Here is an 18,617-nt window from a genome sequence, read left to right on the forward strand (position 1 = left end):
CGTACATACTACCCTTCCCATACCCCACTTGTGAGATTTTACCGGTTTGTTATTGTTGTTGTTGTAGATTTACCCTATACTTTTAAATTTTTTAAAATAATCCCATCAGTTATTAACCTACAACTACCATATGTTTCCCCTCAACAATCAAATGAAGCTACTGTAGCGGATAATGAACCCTTTTCTTGTGACGACTACCCTGTTGGTACTAGGCCTGTGAATATGAATACAAGTACTGGTAATAGCAGTGGGAAGCGGATTATGTTAGAAAATGTAATATTAATTTTGCATCTTCTGTATATTGTAGTAAAGCAGAATATAATAATAGTTAAACAATAGCATGTTTGATTGTTATTTTAAGTAGGATAATCAAATTGGGGTGATTTTGATATTTTTTTACAAGTTATGGAGTATAAATCATGTTTCATGATTTTGTGAAAAAAAGACATCCAACTATATTGCAAAAATTATAACCAAAACATAATTCATCTTCAATTCAAATTTTAGTGAAATTCTAAATTTGTTTTTTTTTTTTTTGGAATTCATGTCCAAACCCTACTAATTTTCACTGATATCAAGATTCTTCCAAGTAAGAGTACTCATAGCAAGAGAACACAAAAATTGAAAGGTGGAAAGTCATTTGGTGAAAAACCAAAGGATTTCCCCAGCGAAGAAAAGTTAGCCCAAAAAAGAAAAGAGAAAAATGAGGCAAAAACAGAGAGTATTGGGATTTTATTCAAGGGTGGTTGCCCCTCTCTGTTTAGCCAATGATTTTCCTTTTCCACTTAAAAAAAAAATAAATCAACAGCCCTTGAATTCATGGAAATATGTAGTATACTATACAGTCTATACTTCAGCATCAACAACAACAACCAGATCTCTGCTTTCTGTCTCCTTTTCTGTGATTTTAATTAATTCCTCCTTTTTGATACATAAAACAGTAGAGGCAATGATGATGATATTTTCTTATGATTCTGGGCTAACTGGGGCGGGCATAGAGACTATCCGACCCGTATCTTGGCCTGGCGAATCACCGGACGGCGGCGATCCGAAGGTTTTTACTTTGCATGCAACCTGTGATTTTGCAGCCATGGCGCGGTTGCCTCTCTTTTGCCCGATCTCTCTTTGCAGATCTGAGCCTCTTAAGTACTGTGAAATAGATCTAAAACTTCTTCTTCTTTGAATTCCAACTACTTTTTGCCTCCATCAAACCAAAAGAATGAAGATTTTGAGAAAGATTTGAGTTTCTGTGGTATGGTTAATTACTTTAAAATCAAAAGCATTTTCTCCACTATGACTCTATGTAAGAAAAATTATTTTCTAAATAATTTCATTATGTCAAACATGTGTTTCTTAGGACATGCAAAACCAAAATATTCCCATTCATGATTGAACATAGCAGAGAAAACCAAAAGCTCAGAGACAAAGAATGAGGGTTGGAGAGAGTAGAGGGAAGCTCAAGGGTAGCTGCTCCTCTCTACAATTCCTGTGATTTCATTCCTGCAGTAAACTATATCCGAACGACCACTCCCAGAAAGAGAATCAATAGTAATAATAATTATAATTGTAGCAAAAACCTGAGGCTGTGATTGTGATTTTTTCTTCTGTCTCTGAGCAACTTGATTAGGGCAGGAGAATAATCGGAACCGTAACTTGGCGGGGCAACTCGGACGGTGATGACTTGCAACCGGCGTTTACAGCCATGGCGGTGTCTCCAATCTCTTCCCTTATTATCATTATTACAGATGTGAGCCTCAATTGGAAGGTTATTTTCTTAAGTTCAAACTTACAGGCTCTTTTCCGTTAAATTTTGAAATTCGCAGGTGAAAAGCCCACGAGAATTTCCCCTAAAAAATGCAAAAAGGTTAGCCTAGAAAGAAATGAGTCAAAACAGAGAGTATTGGGACTTTCATTAGAAGGGTGGTTGCCCCTCTCTGTTCCGCCATTGATTTTCCTCCATTTTCAGAACAAACCAACAGCCCTTGTTTATGACAAAAGCAGAAGCAGACAGGATTTAAGTGCGCGTTTGGACATAAGAATTTGAAATTCCTGAAAAAAGTAAAATCCTTTTCAGTGTAATCTGTATTTACTTTTTGTGTTTGTGTGTGTGTTTATGTTGCTAATGGAAGTTACATAAAGAGGCAGTGATGATGATGTTTCTTGTATCTGGGCTAACCGATTTGGGCATAGAGATGAGCCACCCGTATCTTGGTGTGGCAACCCGGTATGGCCTGTGATTGAGGTTTCTGTCTTTCACTTGCAACTGGTGTTTTGCAGCCATGGCGTAGCTGGCTTCTCTTTGCCTTATCATAACACATCTGAGCCCCATTTGCTGAAAAGAAAAAAAAAAGATAATCTTTTCTATTATTTGGATTAACAGGAAAATAGGAAGGGAAGCTTTGGAGCAATGGTAAAGTTATTTTCATGTGACTAGCGGTGGCAAAATGGTTAAAAGAAAACAATTATCCATCATATTATCCATTAAAAAATGAGTTGGATAATGAACTTTTTAAAAATAGGTCAAATATGGATAAGAACCATATTATCCACTTAGAAAATGGATAACCAATGGATAACTAATGGGCTTAACTTTTACATTTGTAAAGCCTCAAATCGTGGGTTTCTCAAGTTCGGGAGACTTGGAATTCTCCCAAAAATGATCATATTCAAGAAGCCATGGATAATATGAATATCCATATTATCCGCCGATTAACCCGTTTTTATCCATATTAGATTAGATATGGGTCGGGTCGGATAATTTATCCGTATTTTGCATTATCCATTTTTCGACCCATCCATATACGACCTGACCCACCCGTTTGCCACCCCTACGTGTGACCTAGCCACCCCTACGTGTGACCTATAGGTCACGGTTTTGAGCTATGAAAGTAGCTACTAATGCTTAATTAGGGTATGCTGTTTACATCACACCCCTTGAGTGTGACCCTTTGCCGGATCCCGCGTGAACGCGGGATGCCTTGTGCATCGGGTTGCCCTTGCATTAACAAGAAAATAGCAAAAAACGCATTAGTTTAATCTGAGGTTGCGGTGAAGGCAAAGAGGTGTAGGGAATTTCATTGGGTGGTTTTGCTGCCTCTCTGTCAATTCTCCGCCGCCAATGATCACTCAAATGTCCGACTGCAAAACCACCCGATGGGTGAACCGTGAAAATACGTATTACTCCCCCTGTTTCAATTTATGCGACGCGATGAGGCTAGTAAGATTTTATTCTTCTATGGAAGATCAACCAGACATATAAATCTATTGAGCTGGGAAAAATTGTAATCTTGGCGTGGCAGCTCAGATAGGTCTGTGAGATAATGGAGAAAAATCCAAATGTTTTGTGTGTTTTTCTCCTGTTTCATAAGATTAACTGATGTTTGCAGCCATGGTGGTCTTTTTCCAAAGCTTTTTGTTGTCTGAGCAAAGGCAAATCTGAGCCTACCCCATTGTCTGGATTAAACGTGCTGGGATGATAAATACTACTACCCCATTGTCTGGATTAAACGTGCTGGGATGATAAATACTACTTCTAGGGTGGCTTAAAGAAATGAGGCAAAACAGATGGGATTTTCTTTAAAGGGTGGTTGCCCCTCTCTGTTTTGCTGTTGATTTTCCTCTATTCAGAAAATACCAACAGCTCTTGTCATGGAAAAAGAAGAAACAAGAACTGGAAATATAATTAAACAATACTGCTCTTCCCAAACTAGCCTGAGCCAGGGGTCTCTTGGAAATAGCGTCTCTACCTGCACAAGGTTTTTGTTGTTGTTGTTGCTCTCCTCACGCTACTACATATCTGTGTTTCCTCTGGTGTGGTGTGTTGTTTTTTTGGTGTTGATGGGAGGTACAAAGGGAGGCTGTGATGATGATGTTTCTATATCTGGGCTAACGAATTAGGCTCGGAGATTATCCAGCCCGTGTCTTGGCTTGGCAACCCAACATGGCTTGTGACTGAGACTTCTTTCTCTCACATGCAATCGGTGTTTGCAGCCACGGCGTGGTTGGCTTCTCTTTAGCTCTATCTTAACACGCATCTGAGCCTTTTTCTTTATTTGGTATGATAATGACATGGTTGAGCTTAAATGGAGGAACATGGTTAGTGACGATTCATATAGCTGACCCCAACTTGTATGGGACAGAGGCATAGCTGTAGTTGTTGTTGTTGTACATCCGAGCCCTTAAAACGTAGCCTGAAGTCGTCCTATTTGTGAAAATCTTGCTTTCCTTTCTGGGCTATGTTCAATCACGTTATTGTGAAGTTACTCAAACCTGCATCTTGGCAGGGTGACCCAGTATGGCTTTATGTAGCAAACTGGTGTCTGCAGCCATAGCGTCATCGCATTCTCTTTTGTTTTGTTTGGAAATCGCCTTCTCCGGCAAGCCCATGATTTCTCTTTTGGTTGCCAATAGCCATCTTCACATTTTTCTCTCAATTCACATTGTGCGTGTGTTGTATTTTTTCCTGTTGATGATGTTGTCCTCCAGTGTGTTTCTGTTTTCAACAATTTCAAAATTCAAAAATCCTCATAATTTTCTGAGACCTGCATTCCACACATTTTGCATCAATTTTTTGCTCAATCTTCCAATTTCGAATCAAAGAATGAGCAAAATAGGGAAATGAGATTTTTATGTACGATTTTTTCCTCCCCATCTTTCAATGAGGACCAAATTTCAAATCTCTCTTTCGACATACAGCAGATGAGTTTTGCAATTTTTTTAATTCTGTGAATCCAAATTAAAAAGGGAATTGTTCAAAAACCAAATTTGGGCTATAATTTTGTCTTTGCTCCCATATCAGAAAGCGAGTCTCATCTCCAATATCAATGTTCCTTGTGATTTTATAAGTTAACGTGTCTTCATGTTTGCTTCCTACGATAATACCTCGAATTTATGAAGATCCATTTTGAATCATGCAGTAGCTGCTGTCCGTAACTTTATATGTTTACACCATTGGTGCTCCTTAGTGCATAACTGCTATGTTGTTGTGCTTTTCTGCCTTGGTGTTGAGATTCTTCCTTGTATGCACTTGTGGCTAATTTAAACAGTATTTGCTAGAGTTCATGTAAAAGGGATGTGATAATACTTATTGCACTTTCTTTTTATTACTAATCAGGAATGACCTAATCCGTATTTGGCTTGGCAACACGGTCTGGATTGTGATTGAGATCGCTCTTGCATGCAACCAGTGTTTTGCAGCCATGGCATGGTGGGCTTCCCTTTTTCCATTGATTTTCCTACGTTATCAAAAAAACCAACAGCCTTTTTTATGGAGAAAACAGAAGCAGTAAAAACTGGAAAACGAAAAAGGATTTTTAAGTTATATAACATCTGTCCTGTTTTTTGTGTTGTTGGTGGAAACAGATGCAGTGATGATGATGTTTTGTATATCTGTGCTAACTGATTCGTGCATGGAGATGACCTGACCAGTATCTCGGCATGGCAACCCGGTATGGCCTCTGATTGAGCTCTATTTGCATGCAACTGGTGTTCTGCTGCCATTGCGTGGTGGCCTTCCCTTTTGCCTTCTTCTAGTATGGATCTGAGCCTCAATATACTTCAGAAAAAGAACCTTTTTCTTGGTTCAAGGGGTGTGATTGAGCCTTCGGCCTTCAGGTTACATATTAGAAGAAAAAGCATTTTGCATCCTTAAATGCCTGTTGTTGAAGTTGTTCCTCTGCTAACTGTGTTTTCAACACATCGAAACCGTGATAACAACTGATAATGCTTCAATCCCGAACTTGGTGGGAAAATTTCTTTCAACTTCTGGAATAAAACTCGGGTCTCTTGAGTGAGAGCCAGATATCCTAGCTGATTGGACTACAACGGCAAAACGAGGACATAATACAGAACTGAAAAGGCTGTGGTGATAATTCCTGTACACAAGGAATTGAGGATTGAGTTGAAGAGGCTCGCCTTTTGGCGGGGCAACCCGATTTTGAAGGTGCCTTAAGGCCCAGATGCGGCTTGGGTTGCAGCCATGGCAGTCTGCTCATTGCCCTATCATTATACACATCTGAGCCGCCTTCTTATTTTAGATGATGTTAACCTTCTTGGCTCTAGGATACAGTGGTAAATGGAGCATTTGAAGCATTGTATGAAACAGATCCTGTTTACGTTAAGCTGCAAATGCGTTTGTACACTTGAAAACAAATGCGTTTGTACACTTGAAAAAGTATGGTTCATAGTATGGCTCATCTGAGAAGGACTAAACTGGCTTGGAGTTGACCAACACGTTATTGAAATTGGAAGTTCTCTGCGGTGCCACAGAAGTGATGAACGTATCATTTAAACAACTTTGAATTTCTTTCTTATTGTCCGGGCAATGTTATTCCCCTTAATTGTGATAGATATTCTATATAGATATGACTTATGAGGCTGCAGAGGGATGAGAAGCTTCTAAGGTGATAGAACACCCTTTTGTATGTTTCTACATGCCTGCTCCCGTTGATTATAACTTGGGACAGAAAAATTATATAGTACTTGTTAGAACTATCGTTTTACCTGCTTTTCTATTTTGTTAAATTGAGATCCATCCACAGGCTGTAGTATTTCTTTTAATCAGGTCTACGATTTAACAGTACAAGTTGCTTGGCTGGCCAATCTGTATGATAACGTATTTGCAGCGATCGCACTGTCTGTCTTCCTTTGCCTGATCAAATGGGGGATCTAAGCATTACCCACTTGAAATCATTTGCTCTGGGTGTCTGTATGTTCAGCTTTTATGCTTTATGAAAGAGATCATGAGGACAAAAGATAAGACTGTAGTATACTGATCAATATGATATTGCTTAGCCATGCCCAATTGCCCCTGCTTGTTCCACAAGTCAGGGACAACAGAAGAACTTGTCTTCGGAATTTCTTATGACGTGCAGCTAGGTCATATCCGATGGATAAAACGAGGTTTACTTGAATGACTCTCTTCATTTGAGAAGCTTTGCTGTGTTTTCTCTTAAATATCTCTTTTTGAAGGAAATGGATGTACCAATAGGGAGCCTAAGAAAGGGATTTGACCCCTCCAATTCGTTAGGAAATCGACCATAAATCAATTCCCTTTCTATTTGGAGTATTGACTACACCCCAATTTTGACTTCTGAGCTTCATGTTACTCTTCAAGTGACATGTCAGGTCCAGTGCATCAACCCCACCATTCGTTGGAAAGAAATGAGTCTGAAATCATGTTAATGCACGTGATGAATACTTTGAGGAACCTTAATCTCAAGCCGCTAAAAGCATGTGGAAGCCATGTTTTTTTTTTTGGTTTTTGGTGGCCCACGGACCAACTTACGCACACCTTGACTAATTTGGCGGGTACTTGTTATCTCCCACCATGCGTGTAATGCTGCCCATCAATGCTTAGAATAGATAAGAAGAAACCACCTAGTTACTTGTCTTTGTTGCGATTTGAATCCTGATTTCTCATGCTTTTCCCAGCTTCATTTGACCGCTATGACACGCCCTTCTGTGCATATTTATGTTTTGGATGCTTTGCACCCTTGAGGCCATGTTTATATATTTTGTCCAATATCATGCGTAGCATTCAATCTAGTAGATAACAATTTTGCCTTGTTGGGGTAGAGGGGGTGTGGTTATGGATTTGATGACCTGCATGAACAGATATAGTCAACTTAGTCTCTAGTTCACAACTGTTTGTTGAATCAGAGCAGGAGTAACGAGTCATCAGAGGTCTTATTGTCACATGGTTGTTGCTTCTCTGCAGAGCAAACAAAGTCAATAGCCCATCCAATGACAATTTTAGTTTTAATCCCCCCATTGTGGATTGATTTAACTGTTCACTGGTAGGTCCACTATTATTGATGTATTTGTTGTGTTTATGCAGGGCTCTTCGTGAAGGTTTCACTCCTCATAAACCCATCCCGCAATTCTCTAAATTGAAGCCATCCTTCTTCTACTGACTTGTGATATCTTGACGAGCATTTTCCTTGATTTCTAGTAAAGTTTGGCATTTGCGGTTACTGGTATTGAAAGTTGCTTTAAGCAGTGTTCAGGCATTTACAACAACCAATTTTATCAGGGAAAAAGCAAATGGAGGTTACAGTACCGGATTTTTCTTGTGCTCTTATATTTGGGATTTGTTGCAAGTCTTCTACTAGATTAAATTCTCGTGCTCCAGATGGTTCAAACTTAAGTTTCTGATTATTCAACGAGATGCTATTTGTGGTGTCTTTCCATGGGTTTCAAGTAAGCTTCAACACAGCTTGGAGAAGAAATGAGATTTTGACAAGATTGCTTGCCTCTTTCTGCTATGTTTATTTCCTTTTCTGAGCAGAAGAACCAACAAGCCCTCTTTTAGCTGTAAGCTGTGATAATTTCTAATCTTCAATCCACTAAAACCCCAGGGAAGGCTGTGATCATCTTTCTTTTCTTGTTTTCAGTTTCTCCATGCTAACTTGTTTAGGACTAAGTTGTAGTTGTATATTCTGAGAAAGTTCTTAGTGAGAAGAGCGAAGCTAAATCTTATTTGTTTACTGGCGATTGCACCCAGTGATATGTGTTGAAATTGTTTAGTGTGTCTAAGTTATTTTTTTTTTCTCGTTCCATAATTTTAAGTGATTGGGTTTCGTTTGGCTTACGGCTATATATATCTCTGCAGATACGTTCTTACACCTTGCACTTCGATGTTAGTTGGCTCGTTTCTGCTGTTAATCATAAAGAAATTTTAATGTTTTATGCCATTTTCCCATTGTTTGTTTGTTCATGTTTAGTTTTGGTTTCTGCTGTTTACTCTTCCACTGTGTAAAATTTCTTTGTTACTTCTGGTTGTATCTGAATTTACATGAATCAAATTAACATTTTACAGTGTACTTGAATAGGCATGAACCAAAATTGAATAGAGATGCCTATTGAGTGTACATTTTAGAAAGATTTCATTGCCAGTGGCAATTGAATATTCAGTCAAAGATCGACTGCTGAATTGATCTGTTTGTTGTATTTGTCAGAACGCAATTAGTAATTCTTTGATAGCTTCTACACCAGTAGGGTTGGTATATCAATTGCTATACATTTCCAGCAGGCGACTCTATCTCCACAGAAATCAGTATGTATTTCAAGGACTTATTGGACCAATTGATTAAATTTCAGATTATGACTTCACATTTGATAACATTTTGACATTTGAAATATGATTTATTTTGATCTTCATCCATATTAAAGTGTTTTATTTCTTTTATCCAATGCTGAAAAGTCTCTCTTCAAATTTACGTGTTTTTTAGTTAAGACAGCTTTGAGCAAGGGTAGAGAACCAATTTTTTCGGGATTAAATTCAAAAATAGCGAGATTTTATATGTGATAATTGAAAAATAGCCACAACTTTAAAAGTAAATGAAATTTAGTCACTTTTTATGTAAAGATAAATTTGAACAAAATCACTATTCAAAATCCGGAAAATATTCTAGCATAATATGTTGGAGTACAAATTTTTCACATGTGAACTTTCAACATAACATGCTGGAATTTCATAATATGTTGGAGTTCTAACATAATATGTTGGAAGTTCATACATAGATGTTCCAATCGCCAGTATATTATGCTGGAGCTTTCCGTGTGTTTTAGTTCCAACATAATATGTTGGAAGTTCATGCACATGTGCTCGAATCTTCAATGTATTATGTTGGAACTTTCCGTGTTGCAGCAAAATAATGGTTATTTTTTAATAACTTTGTAAACGCCGATTATTTTTCAATTACCAGTCCAAAAACTGGCTAGCCGTGCTATTTGAACATTTTTTCGAAATACTTCTTCTACACGCAAAACGGGGAATTTGCATTTATACTCGCTTTTTGGGTCACGTTTTAACTTATACCCGCTTTGCAAAAAAAATTACAAGCGTACCCACTTTTCGCGTAAACTTCAGGCATACGGGCCTGAAGTAGCAAACGCAATCACGCAAACTTCAGCATTCTAGCAGACGGGCCTGAAGTTGTTTGTAATTGTTTAACTTAAGCATTCTACTAGCTGAAGTTTTGTTCTCTATTTGCTGAACTTCAGCATGTTTTAGCTGAAGTTTTTCGCATAAACTTAGTGTTAGCTGGAGTTTTTGTTTGTAATCGCTGAACTTAAGCATTCTACTAGCTGAAGTTTTGATCTCTATTTGCCGAACTTCAGCATATTTTAGTCAAGTTTTGTTCTATATTTGCTGAACTTCAGCATACTTTATCTTAGGCTTTGTTATGTTTGTGATGAACTTCAAGGCTGAAGTTTGTTTTGTATTGAAGATGGAATTTCTCATCTTTCTACTTATACAATTCATAAAAATCCTTCTGATCTTTCTGGTTGGATACAAAGCATGATAGCAAAGGATTAACCTTAATTCAAAGAACGCAGCATGAAGGTATGGCAAATATGCGTTAACAATTACAGTACGCCCTCCATATTGGGCTAGAGGATCATCTCCTTTGATTCTTATCTGGTATGTGCTTTACGTGTTCATTTGAGTACATTTCCACTCATTCGTTTTACTTTAACACAAGAACAGTTATACTTATATCAGTTACCTGGTCTTATTCAAAAGATGAAAAACAACAAGTTATCTGCTATATTCTTGAATGTCACGAGGCTGCTTCCGAGGTGTTTTCCTGCTGTAGTCTCACAGATTATAGACAAAAACATAGCTGCTTATCTGTGGCAATGGCTGGTAGTCTCACAGCAAACAAACAGTGAAAGGAGGAAGAAAGGAGCGCACATGTAAGGAGGCGCCTGAAGTTGTAAAAATTAGAGTACGAGTTAAATAATTTTAAAAATATGGGTATATGTTAAATGGGGGCGACCAAATAGGATCCCTGTGCAATTTTTACCCGCAAAACATCTAGAGGGTTATATTTTTTTGGGCCGGTAATAATGGATCTGTTCTCTTGATTTAAAAATAAAGATTATCTCTCATCAAAAGCTTAGTTCAATAATATTACTCACTGACAAAGCACAATGTTTACCACAAAAGGATGTTGCGCAGTGGATGAGACTGCTCTTTTTTTTTTAATCAGAGGTTTCGGGATGGAGCCTTGGGTATGAAATTTTTTTTGGCAGGGAGCGCTTCCCCGGAATGGGGTCCTATGCGGTGTGAATCCGGATATAATCGAGTTCCAATATGAGTATCGTAAACCGGGCGGAAAACTTAAAAAAAAAAAGCACCTTCTTCTTCGTAATTTCACTGATAAGAATTCAAGGCCTCAACTTTTATGAACTTTTTGTTTCAAAAGAAAAAAAAGACTACAATTACCCATACACCTTTCTCTTTTCAAAATGCACTTTCGGAATTGTAACTTTAATTATTCACAGATTTTTAACTTTTTTATCGTATGTGGAAAGCCATGGTTGGTAATTTTTGGGCTATTTAGAACTTCTCGTCCCATTGTCCTTAGGCTTTTATTATTCTAAGACTTTTAACTTGTCATGCGTAAATTAGAACTTGATCAGTCATTTTAATAGATTTTTTTTGATAATCATGGAGGTAGGATTAGTTTGCACACACTTCGAATAATTCTGTTCGTCAAAATTTGAATAATGAGTAAATCACTTAAGTATTGTTGCCTCCGTTATAATTGAATTTGCAATTTTATATCCAACCATTGACCACTAGCCGCACACCAAGTCATTTTGATAGACTTGGAAGTTGGAACACAGTTTTTCCCTTTAACCTCTATTCTTTCATCTTTGCTTGAAAATTTTAATTTTAACATATCAATATTACTTCATACAAATACGAAATTTTGTTTGTCAAATATCTTTCTTACTATAGTATTCCTAATTTTTTTTTTAATATAGTATTCCTAAAAACTATATAACCATTGACCAATATGCCCTTAGATTTCACCACCCCAAAAGTTTATTTATGCAGACGCTTCCACCAAAAAACAGCTTTGAGCATAGCCTTAGAAAAGAAAAAGAATGAGGCGACGGAGAGATTGGGATTTTCTGTAAAAGGGTGGTTGCCCCTCTCTGTTATGCCTGTGATTTTATCCATTTGCAATCAACAGCCCTTGAATTAAACAAAAAAACAAAAAAAAAATAAAAAAATCATCCAAACAGGCCCCAAATATATTGCTCTTCCTCTTCCTCTTCCTCCTCCTCCTCCTCCTCTCTTTGTGCTGCTACTACTGAATGCCGATGTTTATAAAGGGGCTGTGATGATTGCTTTTCCTTTCTGGGTTATGTTCAATTCATGCCATTGAGAATTATCCGACCCGTATCTTGGCGGGGCGACCCGGTACGGCTTTCCTATAGCAAACTGGTGTCTGCAGCCATGGCGTCGTCGTCTTCTCTTTTGCTTTGACTAAAAATGCAGCAAATCTGAGCCCTCACGAACAGGCCCGTGTATTTGCCTGTTTGGTCGTACTTCTAAAATTAGCTTATTTTGTTATATTATGTTAGACCATGCTTCTTAAATCAGCTTATTAGATCTTAAGTCTTACGAAACTAACCCTTATTTTTTGGGACCTCAAAGTCTGCAATTATGAAAATGACGCTCCCTTTTCTTTTCCCCAAAAGGGAAAAGGTTAGCCCAGAAGAATTAAAGAAAGCAAAAACAGAGAGTGGTTTAATTTACAGAAAATTAAAGCTTATTTCCTTTGAAAGGGTGGTGGCCCCTCTCTGTTTCACCATTGATTTTCCTCCATTTAAAAAAAAAAAGAAGAACAAAGAGGGCTTGTTTGTGACAAAAGCAGAAGCGGCAGAAATGACTTATGTTATACATACGGACAAAGTTGACTCTGTGTGACAAAGTTGACTCCGTGTGGCCCATCTGTCACGAATTCGATCCGTAGAAGTAACTATTAATACTTGCATTAGGATAGATTGTTTATATCACACCTTTAGGGGTGCCGCCTTTCCCTAGATCTTGCGTGAATACTGGATGTTTTGTGCACTAAGTTGCCATTTATTGACATCTTATCTTTCCTCTGTGTGAGCACGTGATTTTTGTTTCACACGACAATCGCTCCAAAAAGAAATAAAAAATAATAATTGGCCCTGCTGTACAATTTTGGATTTCTGTGCGGCACCTTGTTGATTTATTTGTGACTTCGGCCCATTTTTATTTATTTACTTTATTAAAATAAAATTCAAAAAATATATGTGTCCTGCATAATTCGAACCGTAATCCGGTCGTTAAATAGAAAATCATGAATAGGCATCTTCGTCCGTGATTTTATTTGGTTTGACTTTACCCGTTTTTAGTGTGTGTGCAAATAATTGTATTGAGTGTGTATTTAATTTTAATTTGATTTTTTGGCTTAGTTTTGTTTTAAAATAAATAAGGAAAAGGAAATAAATAAAAAAAAATAATTAAAAAAAATAAAGAAAAGACCCCTTCCCTTCCGGACTTGGGCCAATTTTAACAAAATTGGCCCAAACAAACAGCCCAAGACCCAGGCCTGCCCGGTCCAGGCCACCTGATGCCCGGGACGTCCAAACGACGTCGTTTGAGTCGTGCCTGATCTGGGCCGTTGATCTCAGAGTGATCAACGGCCAAGATCAATTCCCCATAACCCATCAATAAACCCGACCCATTCCACCCGGACCAACCCAAACCCCTTACCCTCGAAACGACACCGTTCCACTTAAGCCATCAGATCCAGACCGTAGATCTAAATTGATCTAACGGTCGAGATCCGCCTACTCATTCCATATATAAGCCCTTAACATACCCTACCCCCCTATCCAAACCCCAGCCTTCGTCGTCTTCACCACAACCCCCAAACCCTAGAGCCGCCCTTGTATCCCCCACCATGAAAACCGGCGGCATGAACGCCGATGACCTTCCCCTTAACACCCTAGAACGCCCTTGCCATCCTGAACCCAAATCTATTAACCATGTAGTTCGAATCCCTCCCCACCTTCTCGAATCTTCATTTGAAGATTCGAGTCAAAACTCGATCTACTCAGTTAAACCCCAGTTTCATACCAGATACTCCCCAGACCCCCCTTGTGACCAAACCATACTTGGTTTGGTCCGAATCTGATCAGGGAGGCATGAATCCCAGATCTGAGTTTTGGAAATTTTGTGTTCCTCCGTCACTGGTCCAACCGAAGAGATTAAGGTCTAATGGACTTTAATCAAAGTGTTTCTCGTCTGAGAAACACTTCGTTTAAAGTCCGTTCAGCCTTAAGAAAGGCCTGACCAAGTCCGAGTTAAGGTTTTGATCTTTTGCGGTTTAAGGTGAGTTTTCTTTCTTTTCTTAGTTGTTTTGGTTCGTTTGATTGTTGTAAGGGTCTGTTCGTTTTCTGTTTATGTCCTTGACCTCTATCAACTGTGCTTCAACCACTTTGCCTGAACCTCTGTTTGTTTGTCTAAATCCCCCTCCTATTCTGATAAGGCATTATGTATTTGTTTGTGCAAGTAGCTGATTTTCGAGTTTGGACTGACTAGTTGACTCCTCGAATGTATTTTTGCTTAGTCAGTATAATTCGAACCATGTATCGATACTGTTTAAATGTCTGATTTTTGGCTACGATTGTGTATGTTAATGCTAATATAGTCGAGTCGACATGTGTCGTCAATTAGTTTCAACTGTCCGAACAATAACAAATCGAGTTGCTTCTGTTGAACATTTGCCTGAATCAATTAAGAACCAAGTCCTGTTAATTATAGTCGTTAATATGATTTCAGAAACCTAAGGCTTGGTCTGTAACTGAAATCTGAGTTGATGGCATGTGCACTTGTGCACGGCATGTGCATTGTGCACAACCTGTTTTCCTGCATAAAAAGGCTTTTGATTTTAAAAATGGTTTGACAGCATATGCTGTCAGATATATTCTACTGCCCATATTTGCTTTTGGTTAATAAAATGGGAAAGTTTAAGGCTGCCAGGGGAATGATGGGGTTTTATATTTAATTAGCTAAAATGGGACTGAAAAGAAAAGGGCACATGGGAGGGGTGTTTGATATACTCTAAACAGGCTGTTAAAAGGGGAAGGTGAAGGCTTATATGAGGAGGACCTGGGGACACAGGGAGGGAGACAGAGATATACAGAGGGATTAGAGATAGTCATATAGAGAATTAGAAAAGGGGCTGATGGAAGAAGAGAGGAGGAAAAGGGATACCATCTGATATTAGAGTAATACACAGAGAGAGGGAGATTGATAGATACAAAGATTTTGATACACACACACACACACACACACACACAGATAGAGATTGATAATAAAGGGAGGGGAATACACTGATAGAAGAGGGATTTGATAAGAAAACAGGAAAAGAGAGTTGTCTGAAAACACACGGACAAAAATAGAACAAAGAGAGGCCTAACACAAAAAAGGGGAACTGCATTTTTCTCATCTTTTGTTTTGATTCTCAACTGGTCTGATTGTGCATGTTCCATATTGACTTATCCTGAGTCTTGTTTGAGATTACTGGTTGTGTGAAGTGTCAGTCCAGTTCTGGACCCATTCTGGTTAAAATCTGATTCCATATTGTTGGGAATTTGCTACATTCTGCCATCTTTCATTGGTTCTAAGTTGCATTCTTGCACTGGGTTTTGCTTCTATTTGGTTACCTGCTGTTGCTGCTGCTATTTGGTTTCCTGCTGCTGCTGACCTTTCTGCTTCATTTCTTCTTTGCATTTCAGTATTCAGTGTTCTCCAGGTACACATTTCAGATCCAATTTTGGTGTTAACTGTAACAATTCAAAAGCATGAAATGAAAGGAGTTCTTGAAGAAGATTTAGATGTCTGTTTCGTAATGTTTGTGATATACTGATTTCTGTTGTATAAATTGATTAGCTTGATTCAGTAATGAAAGATTAGTTAGATAATACTTAATCAAGTTTAGCCTCTTGCATCTTAGTTCATAGTTGTTTGCCAGTACAAGATGCAATAGTATAATATGTAGAATGCATGGATAATTGACATAGAATTTTCGACCGGATTCCTGTTTAACTATAATGAGATGCATACAATAGAGAACTTCCGTTTTACGCAATGATATTTGGTGTTATTTTTTTTAGTTTTCCTTTATCAGCACCCGCTAGGCAGCATATAGCAGCGCGTTCGAATCCCCATTAGTAATAAGACGTAGTAGTTAGTTCCTTTAATCCAGCCTAAATAAGTCTAGTTAAATTCAATTCAAGAAAGGTTTTGGACGCACGTATAGCATTGGGTCAATCTCGAAATGTAACTTCTTTGTCCAATTGAAGCATGTCTCACAAGGTATGACGCCTCTCCACTTTGTAAATAACTAATCAGAAATTGACAAGAATCCAGATTAGGCAAAGGCTTATAATTGAATTAGCATGTACCTTTTCTTCTAGTTTCAGAGACAAATGCATTAGAAATGTAGCCACTTTAGGATATCCTTTCTAAAATAGAGATGAGCCTCGCCAAATAAAAATGTAAAATTGCGGGGCCCTCAATAAATAACCATGATAATTATTTAGAATTCAGGATAGGCCATTTAATAAATTTCATGGCCTTCTACAAAATAATAACGCGTTAGACTCTCTAGGCGCGGCTTAATTAAATCATATTCTTAAATTCGGGTGCACATTGATGTGACCCAAATCCAAATCTCAACGAAGTCCAAATGTGTCGACGATCACGGGTGCATTGATTGTGACGTGGTTCGAGATGCATTTTCACGACGTTGCAATTCTATAAAAAATAAGTGATAATAATAAAAGCGGTTTAAACTTAATAAAAGCACATAAGTCACAACATGTATTTAAACCAGATATTTAGCCATTATAACAATTTAAGCGACCGTGCTAGAACCACGGGATTCGGGGGTGCCTAACACCTTCCCTCGGGTCAACAGAATTCCTTACTTAGAATTTCTGGTTCGCAGACTTCATTTGGAAAAGTCTAAAATTTCCTCGATTTGGGATTCGAGATAAACCGGTGACTTGGGACACCAAAAGCCAAACCTTTCCCAAGTGGCGACTCTGAATTAAATAAATAATCCCATTTCGAATATTGTCACTTAAATTGGAAAAACTCCACCCGTGCATCTAACCCCTCGGGGCTGGGGGCGCGCAAAAAGGAGGTGTGACAGCTCTGGCGAGTCTGCTGGGGATTATGAACCCGGAACCACTGGTTCAGGGTTCAAGAATTCGAGCTTAGAATAATTGTTATATTTGGCTTTATTATCTGATCTTTATTACATGTTTTTGCATAATGTGCTAAATGTTGTCTTTTACCGCTTTGATATTATCTGAACTGTATATAAACTGTGCTGAAACTCTTCTCTTCTTACCTCCGGGGAGAAGCTCGCTGGTCGAGACTCCCTATTCTGTTAGTGTCAATACCTGAAATAAGAAAGAGGTCGGACAAGTTACAAAGCCGGACGATCTCGCGGGTCCTCGGTACGTAGCCCCCTCCTCGGCTCGAGTTGTCCGCTCGGGTACACAGTCTAGAACGTATACCCAGGTTATAAACCCAGTATAACAAAACCGCTGCTGGAGAATTAGACCCAGAACCGCTGGTTCAGGGTTCAAGAATTCGAGCTTAGAATAATTGTTGTATTTGGCCTCACTATCTGATATATATTACATGTTTTGACATAACATACTAAATGTTGTCTTTTACCGCTTTGATATTATCTGAACTGCATATAAACTGTGCCGAACCCTTCTCTCTTCACCTCCGGGGAGAAGCTCGCTGGTCGAGACTCCTTATTCTGTTAGTGTCGATACCTGGAATAAGAAAGAGGACGGATAAGTTACGAAGCCGGACGGCCTTTTGGTTCCCGGTAAGTTGCCCCTCCTCGACTCGAGTTGTCCGCTCGGGTACACAGTCTAGAACAAATACCAAGGTTTAAACCTAGTATAACTCGACTTCATGCCGGATCCCTAGTAGGAACGCTTATTTGCATCATGTTGCATTTGACTTAGGGGACTCAACACAGGGGTTGGGTCCGTCTAGGACTAGCAACCTGAAATGAAAAAGACCATCTTGTTGCATCCTATTTGTTTCCGCGCATTTATTTGTCTCGGACATGCATGTTACCTGACTTTGGAGTATTTGAAAATAAAAATAAAAAAAATATCAGTGTATAGGACTAATTTTCTACTTTGAAAAATAGCAATGCCCAATTACCGTCAAAACGCTGTTGAAATTTTGCAATAATAAAAGGTGAAAATGTTTTATTTACTAAAAAAAAAAAAAAAAACAACAACAAAAGATAGAAAAATAGTCTTTTTGGAAAGTTGTTTGTTGAAAAGGAAAGAGTTTTGTTCTAAAATAATTCGGTTAATTGGGCCGAACTATGCGGGTCTGATTCTCACCGGATATGAGATACGTAGGCAAACCTCATCGGTTCCGGCCCCAATTTTCAAAATCAAAAAAATATATATATTTCCCTTTAGTTCTTTCTTTATAAATTTTTCCTTGGAAAACATAAAAAAGAAAAGAAACAAAAAAAATAATATAGAAGTTTTCTTAAACTCAAATAAAAATAGTCTCTTTCTTTCTGAAGTCTTTCATGTGAAATAATGTAATAAGAATTAAAAACCAGCAATAAAAATCCAAAAAAAAAATACTCTTTGCTTTTAGTCTCTCTTTTGTAAAATGTTTTTTTTTAAAAAATAAAAAATATATATATTTGAAAATTTGAAATTTCGAAATATTAGGATTTTTCTTTAGAAGTGATTTTGTAAATAAATAAAACTCA

General features: G+C 38.0%; 1 long non-coding RNA gene across 8 annotated transcripts; it reads left to right on the forward strand.

The window, feature by feature from the left end:
• Positions 1-581: 581 nt before the first annotated feature.
• On the forward strand, positions 582-8,596 carry LOC104246342 (uncharacterized). Of its 8 annotated transcripts, none has more exons than XR_011403924.1 (5): positions 582-1,864; positions 1,967-4,095; positions 5,114-5,206; positions 5,362-5,447; positions 7,838-8,596. It is a non-coding gene; the product is annotated as an uncharacterized lncRNA (long non-coding RNA). The 8 variants fall into 8 exon arrangements; XR_011403925.1 differs by having other exon boundaries at positions 582-1,765; XR_011403926.1 differs by having other exon boundaries at positions 582-1,252; positions 1,628-4,095.
• The last annotated feature ends 10,021 nt before the right edge of the window (positions 8,597-18,617 follow it).

Source organism: Nicotiana sylvestris, chromosome 11 (genome assembly GCF_000393655.2).
Source record: "Nicotiana sylvestris chromosome 11, ASM39365v2, whole genome shotgun sequence".
Classification (NCBI taxonomy): domain Eukaryota; kingdom Viridiplantae; phylum Streptophyta; class Magnoliopsida; order Solanales; family Solanaceae; genus Nicotiana; species Nicotiana sylvestris.